Below are 16,240 nucleotides of genomic sequence, written 5' to 3' on the forward strand. Positions count from 1 at the left end.
CCATATTTTAAGCTTAGGACAATCTTTAGTGGATATGGTATGATTCTAAAACAAGAAAACAACTTTTCAGATCGAGTTAACGACCCTGTCCCAATGGGCAAAAAAGTTCCTATGTTAACACCTATGGATTTTGAGTGAAAAATGGCCCGGAAGCGAAAGTGAAAAAAATTCGTATTTTAACCATTTATATGTGTAAGACTCTTAAACTTGAGCGTTTCCTCACAGATTCGTCGAAAAACATCGAAAGAAACAAAGGTTTTTCAAATAGTGATTCGGATGCCTCCACGAGGGTCTTTTCGTAAGGGTTGAGGTTGTGAAGTCTTTTCGACACGAGTAAATGTTTTTTTTCTTCCATATTTTAAGCTTAGGACAATCTTTTGTGGATATGGTATGATACTAAAACGAGAAAACAACTTTTCAGATCGAGTTAACGACCCTGTCCCAATGGGCAAAAAAGTTCCTATGTTAACACCTATGGATTTTGAGTGAAAAATGGCCCGGAAGCGAAAGTGAAAAAAATTCGTATTTTAACCATTTATATGTGTAAGACTCTTAAACTTGAGCGTTTTCTTACAGATTCGTCGAAAAACATCGAAAGAAACAAAGGTCTTTCACATAGTCATTCGGGTGCCTCCACGAGGGTCTTTTCGTAAGGGTTGAGGTTGTGAAGTCTTTTCGACACGAGTAAATGTGTTTTTTCTTCCATATTTTAAGCTTAGGACAATCTTTAGTGGATATGGTATGATACTAAAACAAGAAAACAACTTTTCAGATCGAGTTAACGACCCTGTCCGAATGGGCAAAAAAGTTCCTATGTTAACACCTATGGATTTTGAGTGAAAAATGGCCCGGAAGCGAAAGTGAAAAAAATTCGTATTTTAACCATTTATATGTGTAAGACTCTTAAACTTGAGCGTTTCCTTACAGATTCGTCGAAAAACATCGAAAGAAACAAAGGTTTTCCACATAGTCATTCGGGTGCCTCCACGAGGGTCTTTTCGTTAGGGTTGAGGTTGTGAAGTCTTTTCGACACGAGTAAATGTTTTTTTTCTTCCAAATTTTAAGCTTAGGACAATCTTTAGTGGATATGGTATGATACTAAAACGAGAAAATAACTTTTCAGATCGAGTTAACGACCCTGTCCCAATGGGCCAAAAAGTTCCTATGTTAACACCTATGGATTTTGATTGAAAAATGGCTCGGAAGCGAAATTGAAAAAAATTCGTATTTTAACCATTTATATGTGTAAGACTCTTAAACTTGGGCGTTTCCTTACAGATTCGTCGAAAAACATCGAAAGAAACAAAGGTTTTTCAAATAGTGATTTGGATGCCTCCACGAGGGTCTTTTCGTAAGGGTTGAGGTTGTGAAGTCTTTTCGACACGAGTAAATGTTTTTTTTCTTCCATATTTTAAGCTTAGGACAATCTTTTGTGGATATGATATGATACTAAAACGAGAAAACAACTTTTCAGGTCGAGTTAACGACCCTGTCCCAATGGGCAAAAAAGTTCCTATGTTAACACCTATGGATTTTGAGTGAAAAATGGCCCGGAAGCGAAAGTGAAAAAAATTCGTATTTTAACCATTTATATGTGTAAGACTCTTAAACTTGAGCGTTTCCTTACAGATTCGTCGAAAAACATCGAAACAAACAAAGGTCTTTCACATAGTCATTCGGGTGCCTCCACGAGTGTCTTTTCGTAAGGGTTGAGGTTGTGAAGTCTTTTCGACACGAGTAAATGTGTTTTTTCTTCCATATTTTAAGCTTAGGACAATCTTTAGTGGATATGGTATGATACTAAAACAAGAAAACAACCTTTCAGATCGAGTTAACGACCCTGTCCGAATGGGCAAAAAAGTTCCTATGTTAACACCTATGGATTTTGAGTGAAAAATGGCCCGGAAGCGAAAGTGAAAAAAATTCGTATTTTAACCATTTATATGTGTAAGACTCTTAAACTTGAGCGTTTCCTTACAGATTCGTCGAAAAACATCGAAAGAAACAAAGGTTTTCCACATAGTCATTCGGGTGCCTCCACGAGGGTCTTTTCGTTAGGGTTGAGGTTGTGAAGTCTTTTCGACACGAGTAAATGTTTTTTTTCTTCCAAATTTTAAGCTTAGGACAATCTTTAGTGGATATGGTATGATACTAAAACGAGAAAATAACTTTTCAGATCGAGTTAACGACCCTGTCCCAATGGGCCAAAAAGTTCCTATGTTAACACCTATGGATTTTGATTGAAAAATGGCTCGGAAGCGAAATTGAAAAAAATTCGTATTTTAACCATTTATATGTGTAAGACTCTTAAACTTGGGCGTTTCCTTACAGATTCGTCGAAAAACATCGAAAGAAACAAAGGTTTTTCAAATAGTGATTCGGATGCCTCCACGAGGGTCTTTTCGTAAGGGTTGAGGTTGTGATGTCTTTTCGACACGAGTAAATGTTTTTTTTCTTCCATATTTTAAGCTTAGGACAATCTTTAGTGGATATGGTATGATACTGAAACGACAAAACAACTTTTCAGATCGAGTTAACGACCCTGTCCCAATGGGCAAAAAAGTTCTTATGTTAACACCTATGGATTTTGAGTGAAAAATGGCCCGGAAGCAAAAGTGAAAAAAATTCGTATTTTAACCATTTATATGTGTAAGACTCTTAAACTTGAGCGTTTCCTTACAGATTCGTCGAAAAACATCGAAAGAAACAAAGGTCTTTCACATAGTCATTCGGGTGCCTCCACGAGGGTCTTTTCGTAAGGGTTGAGGTTGTGAAGTCTTTTCGACACGAGTAAATGTGTTTTTTCTTCCATATTTTAAGCTTAGGACAATCTTTAGTGGATATGGTATGATACTGAAACGACAAAACAACTTTTCAGATCGAGTTAACGACCCTGTCCCAATGGGCAAAAAAGTTCCTATGTTAACACCTATGGATTTTGAGTGAAAAATGGCCCGGAAGCGAAAGTGAAAAAAATTCGTATTTTAACCATTTATATGTGTAAGACTCTTAAACTTGAGCGTTTCCTTACAGATTCGTCGAAAAACATCGAAAGAAACAAAGGTTTTTCAAATAGTGATTCGGATGCCTACACGAGGGTCTTTTCGTAAGGGTTGAGGTTGTGAAGTCTTTTCGACACGAGTAAATGTTTTTTTTCTTCCATATTTTAAGCTTAGGACAATCTTTAGTGGATATGGTATGATACTGAAACGACAAAACAACTTTTCAGATCGAGTTAACGACCCTGTCCCAATGGGCAAAAAAGTTCCTATGTTAACACCTATGGATTTTGAGTGAAAAATGGCCCGGAAGCGAAAGTGAAAAAAATTCGTATTTTAACCATTTATATGTGTAAGACTCTTAAACTTGAGCGTTTCCTCACAGATTCGTCGAAAAACATCGAAAGAAACAAAGGTTTTTCAAATAGTGATTCGGATGCCTCCACGAGGGTCTTTTCGTAAGGGTTGAGGTTGTGAAGTCTTTTCGACACGAGTAAATGTTTTTTTTCTTCCATATTTTAAGCTTAGGACAATCTTTTGTGGATATGGTATGATACTAAAACGAGAAAACAACTTTTCAGATCGAGTTAACGACCCTGTCCCAATGGGCAAAAAAGTTCCTATGTTAACACCTATGGATTTTGATTGAAAAATGGCCCGGAAGCGAAAGGGAAAAAATTCGTATTTTAACCATTTATACGTGTAAGACTCTTAAACTTGAGCGTTTCCTTACAGATTCGTCGAAAAACATCGAAAGAAACAAAGGTTTTCCACATAGTCATTCGGGTGCCTCCACGAGGGTCTTTTCGTTAGGGTTGAGGTTGTGAAGTCTTTTCGACACGAGTAAATGTTTTTTTTCTTCCAAATTTTAAGCTTAGGACAATCTTTAGTGGATATGGTATGATACTAAAACGAGAAAATAACTTTTCAGATCGAGTTAACGACCCTGTCCCAATGGGCCAAAAAGTTCCTATGTTAACACCTATGGATTTTGATTGAAAAATGGCTCGGAAGCGAAATTGAAAAAAATTCGTATTTTAACCATTTATATGTGTAAGACTCTTAAACTTGGGCGTTTCCTTACAGATTCGTCGAAAAACATCGAAAGAAACAAAGGTTTTTCAAATAGTGATTCGGATGCCTCCACGAGGGTCTTTTCGTAAGGGTTGAGGTTGTGATGTCTTTTCGACACGAGTAAATGTTTTTTTTCTTCCATATTTTAAGCTTAGGACAATCTTTAGTGGATATGGTATGATACTGAAACGACAAAACAACTTTTCAGATCGAGTTAACGACCCTGTCCCAATGGGCAAAAAAGTTCTTATGTTAACACCTATGGATTTTGAGTGAAAAATGGCCCGGAAGCAAAAGTGAAAAAAATTCGTATTTTAACCATTTATATGTGTAAGACTCTTAAACTTGAGCGTTTCCTTACAGATTCGTCGAAAAACATCGAAAGAAACAAAGGTCTTTCACATAGTCATTCGGGTGCCTCCACGAGGGTCTTTTCGTAAGGGTTGAGGTTGTGAAGTCTTTTCGACACGAGTAAATGTGTTTTTTCTTCCATATTTTAAGCTTAGGACAATCTTTAGTGGATATGGTATGATACTGAAACGACAAAACAACTTTTCAGATCGAGTTAACGACCCTGTCCCAATGGGCAAAAAAGTTCCTATGTTAACACCTATGGATTTTGAGTGAAAAATGGCCCGGAAGCGAAAGTGAAAAAAATTCGTATTTTAACCATTTATATGTGTAAGACTCTTAAACTTGAGCGTTTCCTTACAGATTCGTCGAAAAACATCGAAAGAAACAAAGGTTTTTCAAATAGTGATTCGGATGCCTACACGAGGGTCTTTTCGTAAGGGTTGAGGTTGTGAAGTCTTTTCGACACGAGTAAATGTTTTTTTTCTTCCATATTTTAAGCTTAGGACAATCTTTAGTGGATATGGTATGATACTGAAACGACAAAACAACTTTTCAGATCGAGTTAACGACCCTGTCCCAATGGGCAAAAAAGTTCCTATGTTAACACCTATGGATTTTGAGTGAAAAATGGCCCGGAAGCGAAAGTGAAAAAAATTCGTATTTTAACCATTTATATGTGTAAGACTCTTAAACTTGAGCGTTTCCTCACAGATTCGTCGAAAAACATCGAAAGAAACAAAGGTTTTTCAAATAGTGATTCGGATGCCTCCACGAGGGTCTTTTCGTAAGGGTTGAGGTTGTGAAGTCTTTTCGACACGAGTAAATGTTTTTTTTCTTCCATATTTTAAGCTTAGGACAATCTTTTGTGGATATGGTATGATACTAAAACGAGAAAACAACTTTTCAGATCGAGTTAACGACCCTGTCCCAATGGGCAAAAAAGTTCCTATGTTAACACCTATGGATTTTGATTGAAAAATGGCCCGGAAGCGAAATTGAAAAAAATTCGTATTTTAACCAAATATATGTGTAAGACTCTTAAACTTGAGCGTTTCCTTACAGATTCGTCGAAAAACATCGAAAGAAACAAAGGTTTTTCAAATAGTGATTCGGATGCCTACACGAGGGTCTTTTCGTAAGGGTTGAGGTTGTGAAGTCTTTTCGACACGAGTAAATGTTTTTTTTCTTCCATATTTTAAGCTTAGGACAATCTTTTGTGGATATGGTATGATACTAAAACGAGAAAACAACTTTTCAGGTCGAGTTAATGACCCTGTCCCAATGGGCAAAAAAGTTCCTATGTTAACACCTATGGATTTTGAGTGAAAAATGGCCCGGAAGCGAAAGTGAAAAAAATTCGTATTTTAACCATTTATATGTGTAAGACTCTTAAACTTGAGCGTTTCCTCACAGATTCGTCGAAAAACATCGAAAGAAACAAAGGTTTTTCAAATAGTGATTCGGATGCCTCCACGAGGGTCTTTTCGTAAGGGTTGAGGTTGTGAAGTCTTTTCGACACGAGTAAATGTTTTTTTTCTTCCATATTTTAAGCTTAGGACAATCTTTTGTGGATATGGTATGATACTAAAACGAGAAAACAACTTTTCAGATCGAGTTAACGACCCTGTCCCAATGGGCAAAAAAGTTCCTATGTTAACACCTATGGATTTTGATTGAAAAATGGCCCGGAAGCGAAATTGAAAAAAATTCGTATTTTAACCAAATATATGTGTAAGACTCTTAAACTTGAGCGTTTCCTTACAGATTCGTCGAAAAACATCGAAAGAAACAAAGGTTTTTCAAATAGTGATTCGGATGCCTACACGAGGGTCTTTTCGTAAGGGTTGAGGTTGTGAAGTCTTTTCGACACGAGTAAATGTTTTTTTTCTTCCATATTTTAAGCTTAGGACAATCTTTTGTGGATATGGTATGATACTAAAACGAGAAAACAACTTTTCAGATCGAGTTAACGACCCTGTCCCAATGGGCAAAAAAGTTCCTATGTTAACACCTATGGATTTTGAGTGAAAAATGGCCCGGAAGCGAAAGTGAAAAAAATTCGTATTTTAACCATTTATATGTGTAAGACTCTTAAACTTGAGCGTTTTCTTACAGATTCGTCGAAAAACATCGAAAGAAACAAAGGTTTTTCAAATAGTGATTCGGATGCCTCCACGAGGGTCTTTTCGTAAGGGTTGAGGTTGTGAAGTCTTTTCGACACGAGTAAATGTTTTTTTTCTTCCATATTTTAAGCTTAGGACAATCTTTTGTGGATATGGTATGATACTAAAACGAGAAAACAACTTTTCAGGTCGAGTTAATGACCCTGTCCCAATGGGCAAAAAAGTTCCTATGTTAACACCTATGGATTTTGAGTGAAAAATGGCCCGGAAGCGAAAGTGAAAAAAATTTGTATTTTAACCATTTATATGTGTAAGACTCTTAAACTTGAGCGTTTCCTTATAGATTCGTCGAAAAACATCGAAAGAAACAAAGGTTTTCCACATAGTCATTCGGGTGCCACCACGAGGGTCTTTACGTAAGGGTTGAGGTTGTGAAGTCTTTTCGACACGAGTAAATGTATTTTTTCTTCCATATTTTAAGCTTAGGACAATCTTTTGTGGATATGGTATGATACTAAAACGAGAAAACAACTTTTCAGATCGAGTTAACGACCCTGTCCCAATGGGCAAAAAAGTTCCTATGTTAACACCTATGGATTTTGAGTGAAAAATGGCCCGGAAGCGAAAGTGAAAAAAATTCGTATTTTAACCATTTATATGTGTAAGACTCTTAAACTTGAGCGTTTTCTTACAGATTCGTCGAAAAACATCGAAAGAAACAAAGGTCTTTCACATAGTCATTCGGGTGCCTCCACGAGGGTCTTTTCGTAAGGGTTGAGGTTGTGAAGTCTTTTCGACACGAGTAAATGTGTTTTTTCTTCCATATTTTAAGCTTAGGACAATCTTTAGTGGATATGGTATGATACTAAAACAAGAAAACAACTTTTCAGATCGAGTTAACGACCCTGTCCGAATGGGCAAAAAAGTTCCTATGTTAACACCTATGGATTTTGAGTGAAAAATGGCCCGGAAGCGAAAGTGAAAAAAATTCGTATTTTAACCATTTATATGTGTAAGACTCTTAAACTTGAGCGTTTCCTTACAGATTCGTCGAAAAACATCGAAAGAAACAAAGGTTTTCCACATAGTCATTCGGGTGCCTCCACGAGGGTCTTTTCGTTAGGGTTGAGGTTGTGAAGTCTTTTCGACACGAGTAAATGTTTTTTTTCTTCCAAATTTTAAGCTTAGGACAATCTTTAGTGGATATGGTATGATACTAAAACGAGAAAATAACTTTTCAGATCGAGTTAACGACCCTGTCCCAATGGGCCAAAAAGTTCCTATGTTAACACCTATGGATTTTGATTGAAAAATGGCTCGGAAGCGAAATTGAAAAAAATTCGTATTTTAACCATTTATATGTGTAAGACTCTTAAACTTGGGCGTTTCCTTACAGATTCGTCGAAAAACATCGAAAGAAACAAAGGTTTTTCAAATAGTGATTCGGATGCCTCCACGAGGGTCTTTTCGTAAGGGTTGAGGTTGTGATGTCTTTTCGACACGAGTAAATGTTTTTTTTCTTCCATATTTTAAGCTTAGGACAATCTTTAGTGGATATGGTATGATACTGAAACGACAAAACAACTTTTCAGATCGAGTTAACGACCCTGTCCCAATGGGCAAAAAAGTTCCTATGTTAACACCTATGGATTTTGAGTGAAAAATGGCCCGGAAGCGAAAGTAAGAAAAAATTCGTATTTTAACCATTTATATGTGTAAGACTCTTAAACTTGAGCGTTTCCTTACAGATTCGTCGAAAAACATCGAAAGAAACAAAGGTTTTTCAAATAGTGATTCGGATGCCTCCACGAGGGTTTTTTCGTAAGGGTTGAGGTTGTTAAGTCTTTTCGACACGAGTAAATGTTTTTTTTCTTCCATATTTTAAGCTTAGGACAATCTTTAGTGGATATGGTATGATACTAAAACGAGAAAACAACTTTTCAGATCGAGTTAACTACCCTGTCCCAATGGGCAAAAAATTCCTATGTTAACACCTATGGATTTTGAGTGAAAAATGGCCCGGAAGCGAAAGTGAAAAAAATTCGTATTTTAACCATTTATATGTGTAAGACTCTTAAACTTGAGCGTTTCCTTACAGATTCGTCGAAAAACATCGAAAGAAACAAAGGTTTTTCAAATAGTGATTCGGATGCCTCCACGAGGGTCTTTTCGTAAGGGTTGAGGTTGTGAAGTCTTTTCGACACGAGTAAATGTTTTTTTTCTTCCATATTTTAAGCTTAGGACAATCTTTTGTGGATGTGGTATGATACTAAAACGAGAAAACAACTTTTCAGATCGAGTTAACGACCCTGTCCCAATGGGCAAAAAAGTTCCTATGTTAACACCTTTGGATTTTGAGTGAAAAATGGCCCGGAAGCAAAAGTGAAAAAAATTCGTATTTTAACAATTTATATGTGTAAGACTCTTAAACTTGAGCGTTTCCTTACAGATTCGTCGAAAAACATCGAAAGAAACAAAGGTTTTTCAAATAGTGATTCGGATGCCTACACGAGGGTCTTTTCGTAAGGGTTGAGGTTGTGAAGTCTTTTCGACACGAGTAAATGTTTTTTTTCTTCCATATTTTAAGCTTAGGACAATCTTTTGTGGATATGGTATGATACTAAAATGAGAAAACAACTTTTCAGATCGAGTTAACGACCCTGTCCCAATGGGCAAAAAATTCCTATGTTAACACCTATGGATTTTGAGTGAAAAATGGCCCGGAAGCGAAAGTGAAAAAAATTCGTATTTTAACCATTTATATGTGTAAGACTCTTAAACTTGAGCGTTTTCTTACAGATTCGTCGAAAAACATCGAAAGAAACAAAGGTCTTTCACATAGTCATTCGGGTGCCTCCACGAGGGTCTTTTCGTAAGGGTTGAGGTTGTGAAGTCTTTTCGACACGAGTAAATGTGTTTTTTCTTCCATATTTTAAGCTTAGGACAATCTTTAGTGGATATGGTATGATACTAAAACAAGAAAACAACTTTTCAGATCGAGTTAACGACCCTGTCCGAATGGGCAAAAAAGTTCCTATGTTAACACCTATGGATTTTGAGTGAAAAATGGCCCGGAAGCGAAAGTGAAAAAAATTCGTATTTTAACCATTTATATGTGTAAGACTCTTAAACTTGAGCGTTTCCTTACAGATTCGTCGAAAAACATCGAAAGAAACAAAGGTTTTCCACATAGTCATTCGGGTGCCTCCACGAGGGTCTTTTCGTTAGGGTTGAGGTTGTGAAGTCTTTTCGACACGAGTAATGTTTTTTTTCTTCCAAATTTTAAGCTTAGGACAATCTTTAGTGGATATGGTATGATACTAAAACGAGAAAATAACTTTTCAGATCGAGTTAACGACCCTGTCCCAATGGGCCAAAAAGTTCCTATGTTAACACCTATGGATTTTGATTGAAAAATGGCTCGGAAGCGAAATTGAAAAAAATTCGTATTTTAACCATTTATATGTGTAAGACTCTTAAACTTGGGCGTTTCCTTACAGATTCGTCGAAAAACATCGAAAGAAACAAAGGTTTTTCAAATAGTGATTCGGATGCCTCCACGAGGGTCTTTTCGTAAGGGTTGAGGTTGTGATGTCTTTTCGACACGAGTAAATGTTTTTTTTCTTCCATATTTTAAGCTTAGGACAATCTTTAGTGGATATGGTATGATACTGAAACGACAAAACAACTTTTCAGATCGAGTTAACGACCCTGTCCCAATGGGCAAAAAAGTTCCTATGTTAACACCTATGGATTTTGAGTGAAAAATGGCCCGGAAGCGAAAGTGAAAAAAATTCGTATTTTAACCATTTATATGTGTAAGACTCTTAAACTTGAGCGTTTCCTTATAGATTCGTCGAAAAACATCGAAAGAAACAAAGGTTTTTCAAATAGTGATTCGGATGCCTCCACGAGGGTTTTTTCGTAAGGGTTGAGGTTGTGAAGTCTTTTCGACACGAGTAAATGTTTTTTTTCTTCCATATTTTAAGCTTAGGACAATCTTTAGTGGATATGGTATGATACTAAAACGAGAAAACAACTTTTCAGATCGAGTTAACTACCCTGTCCCAATGGGCAAAAAATTCCTATGTTAACACCTATGGATTTTGAGTGAAAAATGGCCCGGAAGCGAAAGTGAAAAAAATTCGTATTTTAACCATTTATATGTGTAAGACTCTTAAACTTGAGCGTTTCCTTACAGATTCGTCGAAAAACATCGAAAGAAACAAAGGTTTTTCAAATAGTGATTCGGATGCCTCCACGAGGGTCTTTTCGTAAGGGTTGAGGTTGTGAAGTCTTTTCGACACGAGTAAATGTTTTTTTTCTTCCATATTTTAAGCTTAGGACAATCTTTTGTGGATGTGGTATGATACTAAAACGAGAAAACAACTTTTCAGATCGAGTTAACGACCCTGTCCCAATGGGCAAAAAAGTTCCTATGTTAACACCTTTGGATTTTGAGTGAAAAATGGCCCGGAAGCAAAAGTGAAAAAAATTCGTATTTTAACAATTTATATGTGTAAGACTCTTAAACTTGAGCGTTTCCTGACAGATTCGTCGAAAAACATCGAAAGAAACAAAGGTTTTTCAAATAGTGATTCGGATGCCTACACGAGGGTCTTTTCGTAAGGGTTGAGGTTGTGAAGTCTTTTCGACACGAGTAAATGTTTTTTTTCTTCCATATTTTAAGCTTAGGACAATCTTTTGTGGATATGGTATGATACTAAAATGAGAAAACAACTTTTCAGATCGAGTTAACGACCCTGTCCCAATGGGCAAAAAATTCCTATGTTAACACCTATGGATTTTGAGTGAAAAATGGCCCGGAAGCGAAAGTGAAAAAAATTCGTATTTTAACCATTTATATGTGTAAGACTCTTTAACTTGAGCGTTTCCTTACAGATTCGTCGAAAAACATCGAAAGAAACAAAGGTTTTTCAAATAGTGATTCGGATGCCTCCACGAGGGTCTTTTCGTAAGGGTTGAGGTTGTGATGTCTTTTCGACACGAGTAAATGTTTTTTTTCTTCCATATTTTAAGCTTAGGACAATCTTTAGTGGATATGGTATGATACTAAAACGAGAAAACAACTTTTTAGATCGAGTTAATGACCCTGTCCCAATGGGCAAAAAAGTTCCTATGTTAACACCTATGGATTTTGAGTGAAAAATGGCCCGGAAGCGAAAGTGAAAAAAATTCGTATTTTAAAAATTTATATGTGTAAGACTCTTAAACTTGAGCGTTTCCTTACAGATTCGTCGAAAAACATCGAAAGAAACAAAGGTTTTTCACATAGTCATTCGGGTGCCTCCACGAGGGACTTTTCGTAAGGGTTGAGGTTGTGAAGTCTTTTCGACACGAGTAAATGTTTTTTTTCTTCCATATTTTAAGCTTAGGACAATCTTTTGTGGATATGGTATGATACTAAAACGAGAAAACAACTTTTCAGATCGAGTTAACGACCCTGTCCCAATGGGCAAAAAAGTTCCTATGTTAACACCTATGGATTTTGAGTGAAAAATGGCCCGGAAGCGAAAGTGAAAAAAATTCGTATTTTAACAATTTATATGTGTAAGACTCTTAAACTTGAGCGTTTCCTTACAGATTCGTCGAAAAACATCGAAAGAAACAAAGGTTTTTCAAATAGTGATTCGGATGCCTCCACGGGGGTCTTTTCTTAAGGGTTGAGGTTGTGAAGTCTTTTCGACACGAGTAAATGTTTTTTTTCTTCCATATTTTAAGCTTAGGACAATCTTTAGTGGATATGGTATGATACTAAAACGAGAAAACAACTTTTCATCGAGTTAACTACCCTGTCCCAATGGGCAAAAAAGTTCCTATGTTAACACCTATGGATTTTGAGTGAAAAATGGCCCGGAAGCGAAAGTGAAAAAAATTCGTATTTTAACAATTTATATGTGTAAGACTCATAAACTTGAGCGTTTCCTTACAGATTCGTCGAAAAACATCGAAAGAAACAAAGGTTTTTCAAATAGTGATTCGGATGCCTCCACGAGGGTCTTTTCGTAAGGGTTGAGGTTGTGATGTCTTTTCGACACGAGTAAATGTTTTTTTTCTTCCATATTTTAAGCTTAGGACAATCTTTAGTGGATATGGTATGATACTAAAACGAGAAAACAACTTTTCAGATCGAGTTAATGACCCTGTCCCAATGGGCAAAAAAGTTCCTATGTTAACACCTATGGATTTTGAGTGAAAAATGGCCCGGAAGCGAAAGTGAAAAAAATTCGTATTTTAACCATTTATATGTGTAAGACTCTGGAACTTGAGTGTTTCCTTACAGATTCGTCGAAAAACATCGAAAGAAACAAAGGTTTTCCACATAGTCATTCGGGTGCCTCCACGAGGGTCTTTTCGTAAGGGTTGAGGTTGTGAAGTCTTTTCGACACGAGTAAATGTATTTTTTCTTCCATATTTTAAGCTTAGGACAATCTTTAGTGGATATGGTATGATACATAAACAAGAAAACCACTTTTCAGATCGAGTTAACGACCCTGTCCCAATGGGCAAAAAAGTTTCTATGTGTTCCTATGGATTTTGAGTGAAAAATGGCCCGGAAGCGAAAGTGAAAAAAATTCGTATTTTAACCATTTATATGTGTAAGACTCTTAAACTTGAGCGTTTCCTTACAGATTCGTCGAAAAACATCGAAAGAAACAAAGGTTTTTCACATAGTCATTCGGGTGCCTCCACGAGGGTCTTTTCGTAAGGGTTGAGGTTGTGAAGTCTTTTCGACACGAGTAAATGTTTTTTTTCTTTCATATTTTAAGCTTAGGACAATCTTTAGTGGATATGGTATGATACATAAACAAGAAAACAACTTTTCAGATCGAGTTAACGACCCTGTCCCAATGGGCAAAAAAGTTTCTATGTGTTCCTATGGATTTTGAGTGAAAAATGGCCCGGAAGCGAAAGTGAAAAAAATTCGTATTTTAACCATTTATATGTGTAAGACTCTTAAACTTGAGCGTTTCCTTACAGATTCGTCGAAAAACATCGAAAGAAACAAAGGTTTTTCACATAGTCATTCGGGTGCCTCCACGAGGGACTTTTCGTAAGGGTTGAGGTTGTGAAGTCTTTTCGACACGAGTAAATGTTTTTTTTCTTCCATATTTTAAGCTTAGGACAATCTTTAGTGGATATGGTATGATACATAAACAAGAAAACAACTTTTCAGATCGAGTTAACGACCCTGTCCCAATGGGCAAAAAAGTTTCTATGTGTTCCTATGGATTTTGAGTGAAAAATGGCCCGGAAGCGAAAGTGAAAAAAATTCGTATTTTAACCATTTATATGTGTAAGACTCTTAAACTTGAGCGTTTCCTTACAGATTCGTCGAAAAACATCGAAAGAAACAAAGGTTTTTCAAATAGTGATTCGGATGCCTCCACGAGGGTCTTTTCGTAAGGGTTGAGGTTGTGAAGTCTTTTCGACACGAGTAAATGTTTTTTTTTCTTCCATATTTTAAGCTTAGGACAATCTTTTGTGGATATGGTATGATACTAAAACGAGAAAACAACTTTTCAGATCGAGTTAACGACCCTGTCCCAATGGGCAAAAAAGTTCCTATGTTAACACCTATGGATTTTGAGTGAAAAATGGCCCGGAAGCGAAAGTGAAAAAAATTCGTATTTTAACCATTTATATGTGTAAGACTCTTTAACTTGAGCGTTTCCTTACAGATTCGTCGAAAAACATCGAAAGAAACAAAGGTTTTTCAAATAGTGATTCGGATGCCTCCACGAGGGTCTTTTCGTAAGGGTTGAGGTTGTGAAGTCTTTTCGACACGAGTAAATGTTTTTTTTCTTCCATATTTTAAGCTTAGGACAATCTTTAGTGGATATGGTATGATACTAAAACGAGAAAACAACTTTTCAGATCGAGTTAACGACCCTGTCCCAATGGGCAAAAAAGTTCCTATGTTAACACCTATGGATTTTGAGTGAAAAATGGCCCGGAAGCGAAAGTGAAAAAAATTCGTATTTTAACCATTTATATGTGTAAGACTCTTTAACTTGAGCGTTTCCTTACAGATTCGTCGAAAAACATCGAAAGAAACAAAGGTTTTTCAAATAGTGATTCGGATGCCTCCACGAGGGTCTTTTCGTAAGGGTTGAGGTTGTGAAGTCTTTTCGACACGAGTAAATGTTTTTTTTCTTCCATATTTTAAGCTTAGGACAATCTTTAGTGGATATGGTATGATACTAAAACGAGAAAACAACTTTTCAGATCGAGTTAACGACCCTGTCCCAATGGGCAAAAAAGTTCCTATGTTAACACCTATGGATTTTGAGTGAAAAATGGCCCGGAAGCGAAAGTGAAAAAAATTCGTATTTTAACCATTTATATGTGTAAGACTCTTAAACTTGAGCGTTTCCTTACAGATTCGTCGAAAAACATCGAAAGAAACAAAGGTCTTTCACATAGAAATTCGGGTGCCTCCACGAGGGTCTTTTCGTAAGGGTTGAGGTTGGGAAGTCTTTTCGACACGAGTAAATGTATTTTTTCTTCCATATGTTAACCTTAGGACAATCTTTAGTGGATATGGTATGATACTAAAACGAGAAAACAACTTTTCAGATCGAGTTAACGACCCTGTCACAATGGGCAAAAAAGTTCCTATGTTAACACCTTTGGATTTTGAGTGAAAATGGCCCGGAAGCGAAATTGAAAAAAATTCGTATTTTAACCATTTATATGTGTAAGACTCTTAAACTTGAGCGTTTCGTTACAGATTCGTCGAAAAACATCGAAAGAAACAAAGGTCTTTCACATAGAAATTCGGGTGCCTCCACGAGGGTCTTTTCGTAAGGGTTGAGGTTGGGAAGTCTTTTCGACACGAGTAAATGTATTTTTTCTTCCATATTTTAACCTTAGGACAATCTTTAGTGGATATGGTATGATACTAAAACGAGAAAACAACTTTTCAGATCGAGTTAACGACCCTGTCACAATGGGCAAAAAAGTTCCTATGTTAACACCTTTGGATTTTGAGTGAAAATGGCCCGGAAGCGAAATTGAAAAAAATTCGTATTTTAACCATTTATATGTGTAAGACTCTTTAACTTGAGTGTTTCCTTACAGATTGGTCGAAAAACATCGAAAGAAACAAAGGTTTTCCACATAGTCATTCGGGTGCCTCCACGAGGGTCTTTTCGTAAGGGTTGAGGTTGTGAAGTCTTTTCGACACGAGTAAATGTATTTTTTCTTCCATATTTTAAGCTTAGGACAATCTTTAGTGGATATGGTATGATACTAAAACAAGAAAACAACTTTTCAGATCGAGTTAACGACCCTGTCCCAATGGGCAAAAAAGTTCCTATGTGTTCCTATGGATTTTGAGTGAAAAATGGCCCGGAAGCGAAAGTGAAAAAAATTCGTATTTTAACCATTTATATGTGTAAGACTCTTAAACTTGAGCGTTTCCTTACAGATTCGTCGAAAAAAATCGAAAGAAACAAAGGTTTTTGACATAGTCATTCGGGTGCCTCCACGAGGGACTTTTCGTAAGGGTTGAGGTTGTGAAGTCTTTTCGACACGAGTAAATGTTTTTTTTCTTCCATATTTTAAGCTTAGGACAATCTTTAGTGGATATGGTATGATACTAAAACGAGAAAACAACTTTTCAGATCGAGTTAACTACCCTGTCCCAATGGGCAAAAAAGTTCC

This window comes from Cucurbita pepo, chromosome 20 (genome assembly GCF_057944985.1).
Source record: "Cucurbita pepo subsp. pepo isolate OVF chromosome 20, ASM5794498v1, whole genome shotgun sequence".
NCBI classification, from domain to species: Eukaryota; Viridiplantae; Streptophyta; class Magnoliopsida; order Cucurbitales; family Cucurbitaceae; genus Cucurbita; species Cucurbita pepo.